This window comes from Thamnophis elegans, chromosome 4 (assembly GCF_009769535.1).
Source record: "Thamnophis elegans isolate rThaEle1 chromosome 4, rThaEle1.pri, whole genome shotgun sequence".
NCBI classification, from domain to species: domain Eukaryota; kingdom Metazoa; phylum Chordata; class Lepidosauria; order Squamata; family Colubridae; genus Thamnophis; species Thamnophis elegans.
Window position 1 is genome coordinate 24,439,238 of NC_045544.1, and position 6,424 is coordinate 24,445,661.

Sequence of the window (6,424 nt, forward strand, 5' to 3'; positions counted from 1 at the left end):
TCCTAAAGGTTATCCTTGCCCTTCTTTTGACAAAAAACGGGCCTGTTTTCTCAAAAAATGGGTTGTTGGGTTGTTTTTGCCTCCCCCCCCCTTGCCGCCCAAGGAGCACTCTAAAGCGTCCTAAGGGCTATTCAAATGGACCATTTGTGGGAGGTTTGCAGAGTGTAAAAACCTTTTTTTTTAAAAAAATCCTCTTCAAAACCTTGCTGTGTCTTATACTCTGAAAATACGGTACTAAGTTTCATTGATTAATACTTTTGTATTAATCAAAGTAATGCAGTTCCTATAACAATTTTATATGCATTCCCCAAATTTCCATTTTATCAGGTTAAAAAATTACAGTATGGCAATTTTGAGTTTTTACCCAATTTTTTCAGAGGTCCAATTTGTCTTAGGTCTTAAGAAGGGCATAAGGGTTTAAGGCTAAGAGTTTAAGTAATGTTATTGTCCATAGTTTACATTTCTTTCTAAAATGAAAACATGTATGCATATGTTTTATGGATGATCACATTTTTCTATTGACATTTTTTCTTCCCAAGCAGCAACAGGTTGCATCACCTTCATAAAATGCAACAGCGATGAACAATTACTGATGAAACTCTTGAGAGTAGAGGAGAAGGCAAGTTAAGATAGTATCAGCTTTATTAGTATTGCCAAGTTTCAGCAACAGTTTGTTATTGTATGTTTGGTTTGGAAACTGATGACAGATGAGGAACTTGCTTCCATCTCTCATTATAACATATAGCTTTCAGTGGCCTATAAAACATTTTAATTTTTAATTACCATATTTTTCAGAGTATAAGACCCACTCCCCCCCCAAAAGAGTGTGGAAATATTAGTGTGTCTTATACACCGAATACAGCTATTTTTGGCCTCCCGAAGCCCTGCCCCCGCATTAAATTTTTGTGAAAAATTGGGTTGTTTTTGCCTTCCCCCACACCCCAGAAGCACTCTGCAGGCTTCAGCAGGGCTGATGGAAGGGGAAATGCCCCGTTTTGGTGAAAAATGGGGGCATTTTTGCCTTCCCCGAGCCATGCTGAAGCCTGCAGAGTTCTCCTGTGGGCTGGGGAGGACAAAAACTTTTTTCCTGACTTACCTCTTTGAAATCTTGGTGCGTCTTATAGTCTTAAAAATACGGTACTTTTACTAGTGAATACAATTTGCAGAATGGTAAGTAGTTTTCAAATTGCAGAGTACAATTATGTTCAGCATTTTACAGCAAAGAATATAGGTGGAAGGTAGATATTTTTAAGCATGTATTTGGGAGCTGCATTCAACCTTGGATTTCAAAATGCTATTAATTGACTTAACAGTTTGTGGCTTTGTTTCATATTCTTTTCTGAAGCGATTAATTCGGTCTCTGTTTAAGATGAAATGTTCTTTCAGTAAGTTCTTCAGGCAATGCAAAATGATAGTATGGAGGAGTCTTTATTTAGAGACTTCTCCTCTGCACGGTTTTATCAGTATCAAAAAAAGGAGGACCTAACAGTTAACTCAAAGATATTTCATAAATTATATTTTTTGATATTTGACTAAAGTAGTCCCTTTTAAATATAGTTTAAATGTATTTAACTTCTGATAAAAAATAAAACACTGGACAATTAAGTTTACTTTTAGGAGTGTTTCTTGGAAATGATTTGTTATGATGTCACAGTGAGTAAAGAGAACCAGTTTGGTATAGTGGTTTAAAAATCAGGAGACTTGAGTTCTAATCCCACCATAGGCATGACAGCCGGCTGACTGACTTTGGGCCAGTCATTCTCTCTCAGGCTAACCTACTGTACCTCACAGGTATGTTGCGTGGTGAAAATAGGAAGGAGTATTAGGTGTGTGTTCACTATCTTGAATTACTTATAAAGTAATAAAGATGAGATAAAATTCAAATAAATAAATGTTCACATTTTAAATTTGTCATAAATTCCAGAATCTGAAGAAATGGAATGACAACAGTTAACCTCAAACTTTAGAAAACAGATTTTGTGTGGTGATGTCTGTCTGTGTGTGTACGCACATGTGAATTTTTCACATGAGATTTTCTGGACTCCCAAATTTCAGTTTGTGAAATCAGCATTTTAAACTCAAAAATAACATTTAATTCAAGGGTTTCTTGAAAAAAATAGTGGAGATAAAATGTTTAAGTCCATCCTCATGAGAGAAGGAATATGTCTGATGGTCTCTGTCGCATTTACTTATTTGTCCGTATCATACATACACATGGAATATTTCTCTCGTAGACTGCAGCTTTAATGACAGGGGGAAACAGCAAAGACTGTCATGAAGGATCAGGCTTTTTTCTGTGAACATTTTCCCAACCAATAAAAGATAGAGCACAGATAACAAAATGGGAAGTGTTGATATAAGTCAAGGGTGTCAAACTCGCGGCCCGTGGGCTGGATGTGTCACATGATTTTCCCTGCCCAGCCCAGTTTAGCAAAGGGCAAAAAAGTCCCGATACATCACATGACAATGCCATGATGACATGAGTGTGATACCCCTGATCTAAGTGGACTCTGTTCATTCAAATGTATTTCCATCAGATCTGCAATAGCCAATGCATTGCCCCATAAATTTGCTTCATTTTCTGTAACATGTAAACACATATGCAATGCTTTCTAATCATCCAGTCCATGGTTGCAAAATTAAAGCATCCTGGTTTTTCCTCAGTGCTAAAAAAAATCCCCAAATGAACTTTTGCTATGTGAAATTAATTATCCAAGATTCATAGTACATATGTAATCAAACTTGGTGCTAAAGTGCCCTATGTTAACTGTTCTGTTGTGTCTGAACTCTGGACTTTAAAACTGTTCAACAAAATGTTTAGATAAATGCATTTGCAAGTTTAATATTTCAATTTTTTAAAGAATATGTTCAACAAGTTATAAATGTAAGAAGTGTTACATTCCTTTTGTACCAGTTGTAAATGGACATCATAGAATTCATGGAAACTCATTCAAGCCAGTGGCCTCGTGAAATATATGAAATACATTTAAGAACAAAATGTCATACAATTAGAATGAAAACTGAAGGTGATACTTCCTTAAGAATATGTTTATTTTTTCATATATTGTGTCACTTTAAAAGAATGTTCTCTTATAGGAAACTGTGAATCCTGTAGATTCACCAGCAGTTGCATTAAGAAGCTAAAAGAAAAACTTTGAATATTTGTATATGTGACAGAATGAAATTTGAACTTTTGGAAAATATTTGTATTTGAGAGTCAAAGTTGTGGCTTTAGTCCAAATAGAAAGAATGCTGCTTTCTGGTGTTATGTGAGACAAAGGGGTCCCTTAGATTGCTAAGAATTTCATCTCCAATTATTTGTGCCATATTCTTCAGCATTTTCAATATCTCCCAGAATTCAGACTTGTGTTTGATAAGTAAGGTGATGCTGAGACTGCAAGATCTAGTCCTCCGTAAGTGTTTATGTGTGTATGTTTGTGCTTGCATAACTGTTGAAACTACCTTTGGATGCCATTTGTACATTTGGGAAGGAGGGTGTAAAAAGCAATATGCAAAGCAAACTGCATTATTGTTTTGGGGATATTACTTTCAAAAGAGCATAGAATATTGAAGTGTTTAGAGTAAGTATCTTATTCTGGTGATAAAATATCATTTAAACAGGGTCATGTGCAGCATAACAAAGAACACAGAGTTGTCTCTTTTCACTGATTTGCTCTGTTATCTCAAAGATTTAAAGTTGATTTTAAATTGTATTTTGGCTTCAGATATGAACTTTTCATACAAGAGACATTTAACAATTATAGGGTAGCAAATTCTCATTGCATATAAATCTGGCCCATGAAAAATGTCATCAGCTTTTACAAATACAATCTACAGTGTTGCTCTTAATTGCTGCCCTGATTGTGTGAAAAATGCTTCTTTCATAGTACAAACAGAGCTGTAAGATACCTCTTTTCCAGTATTTTGCTTTAACTCTGTAATAGTTAAATTTTAGGTCTTCAAGGTGTGTTCTGCACAACCTGAAACTATAGGATAAATACTCAGTTACAATGCTAATTGCTAAATATGAACAATTTAAGGAACAGTAACACTGGAAAAGGATAAAACTAATAATTAATTTATATCTGTCACCCATTATACATTAAAGTAAAATTTATGGAAATTAACTTAATAAATTAATGTACAGAACAAATTACACATGTTCAAAACTGTTAATGTATGTATGTAATATGTGCAAGAAATGCATCCTTTTATGTCATATATAAATTTTAAAAATGATGCATACTATAACATTGCCACTTTCTGGATTGGAAAATAGTTATAATACCAGCTCTTAATATGGCCCATAATTTCCTTCTGTGGAAGTGCATTTCAGTGTACACTAGTTATATTTAGGAGTTACTGTCATGGAGCCCAAATATTGGTAAATGTTTACTTATTCATGGAGTTTGTTACTTTTGTAAAAGTTCAAGGATATATAATCCTAAAAATACATGAAGTAGAATTAGGACTTCCTGAGCAAAAATTGTGTCACTTGAAACTCTTCTGTATAGACAAAAGGTTATTGAATTTCTAATGATACAAACTCGTCTTTTGTTTTGAATTTCAAATTTATACATTCTGCCACAATATGAAAACTTGTCAGCTATAACCTTATAGTGCTAAATTGTTTTTAATCTTAATTTCCTAATTGGGCTAATTTCCAATTAAAAACACACAAGATTTTATCCTACGGTTTATATATGTGTTTTTATAAAATGTGTTTCACATGAAAATAGTTTCTTAGGGAAAACAAGTTTTTAATTACACGATTTCACATTTGCTGTGTTTAAGCCCCTTAAATATTTTACAACTGTCATTTACAAGGATTCATAAAGATAGTAGCATTGCGATCTGAAGAACATATGCAAAAGTTTGTAGACGATATAATTCAAGGCAAACTGATTGTGACAACTATATAGTACATATAATTTTAGTTCTTGATAAAAAGATAAAAGTATCTTCACTTCATACAAAGGCATTTGCAAATCTATACTGGATGATCTCATTTTTAAAACAGATCACAGTGTAGATTGTGAAATTACATATTATGTATGCTAGTCATGTACTGTTTTTCTTAACTCAGCATAGTGTCCCTGGAAAAGTTGTTCTTCAATACTTGCCATTACTGTATATTCTGCATATTGAAATGTATCAGTTTACTCTCACATTCTATCCTGGAATGGTTCCTTTAAATGCATGTATATTAAGAATGTAAAATAATCCTATGACACCCTCAAAGGCAACTAGCATATCTTTCTCCCTAAAAAGAAAACAGGAGGGAAATCCAAGGGAAGACAGGAAGTTGCACTTTTTCATTTCAAATATACAAGGCAGCAAAGGACTTTTTCCAATTTTGCTTAAACATTACCAAAAATTAAGACTTTATAGAACTCTGTTTTTTCCCCAGAACATTTTTCCTCTTTAGATCATCCTGCCTGAAATGTATGTCAAAACACATGTAAAAATTATTGAAAATTATGCTAGAACAAAAAATGATTTTTAAAGATAACATGTACATCAATTTGTTTACCTCACAAGCACCATTATTTTAACAATATAGTCCTACAAGAATGTAGAATATAGTGAAAAAAATGCCACAATAATTATTGACAAATTAATCAATGTGTCATTTAAAATGTCTCTAATCATTTCCTTTATACCCAGTAGGTGGTCCTAATGAATTCTGTTTATTCCTGAAAGAACGGATCTTGTCAGAGATACAATAAAAGTTAAAATTAACTCTCTCACTGATAATGACTTAGTCAAACAGGTACTTTTCAACCATATTGTTAAAAGTCATAACTCACTTTCTAGTGACAGATAAATCTAAATTATGGGAACATTAAGAAACATAGATAAACATTTCTCTGAAATGTGAAATTTTTGGAAAAACCACTGCTGTGCGTAGTATGCTTTGTCATAGCTTCATATGTAAAATCAGCTGGATATTTTATTCTTCACTGACATCCATTGGATAAAGAATTGCAGTGCCATTCATGTATTACCCGAATTTTGTCAATATGCACACAAAATCAGCTTGAAATGTTACTTTATTCAGTGCAATTTAAATATGACAATGGAAAAACATCTCATATATTTGTGCAATTCTGAGCAAAAAATAAACTGTATATGAACCCCATTGAACTTAACTACAGTTTATATTTATATCAGTAAAAATAAACAGGAACAGGACTGTCACTCTGCTGTTAATCTGTGCCAATTTGTACCCATTAAAGAAGCACAAGGTGAAAAAATGGGGAAATAATTACTAAATAGGACTGATTTTTTTTATCAATGCATTGTAATTTTGCACTACTTTGTAAAAAACAAAACCTTAAAAATTTAAAGCCAAATGTACAGTATATAAAACATATTTTGCTGACTATATCTTCTCATCCTGTCATGAGTATATTAACATGAA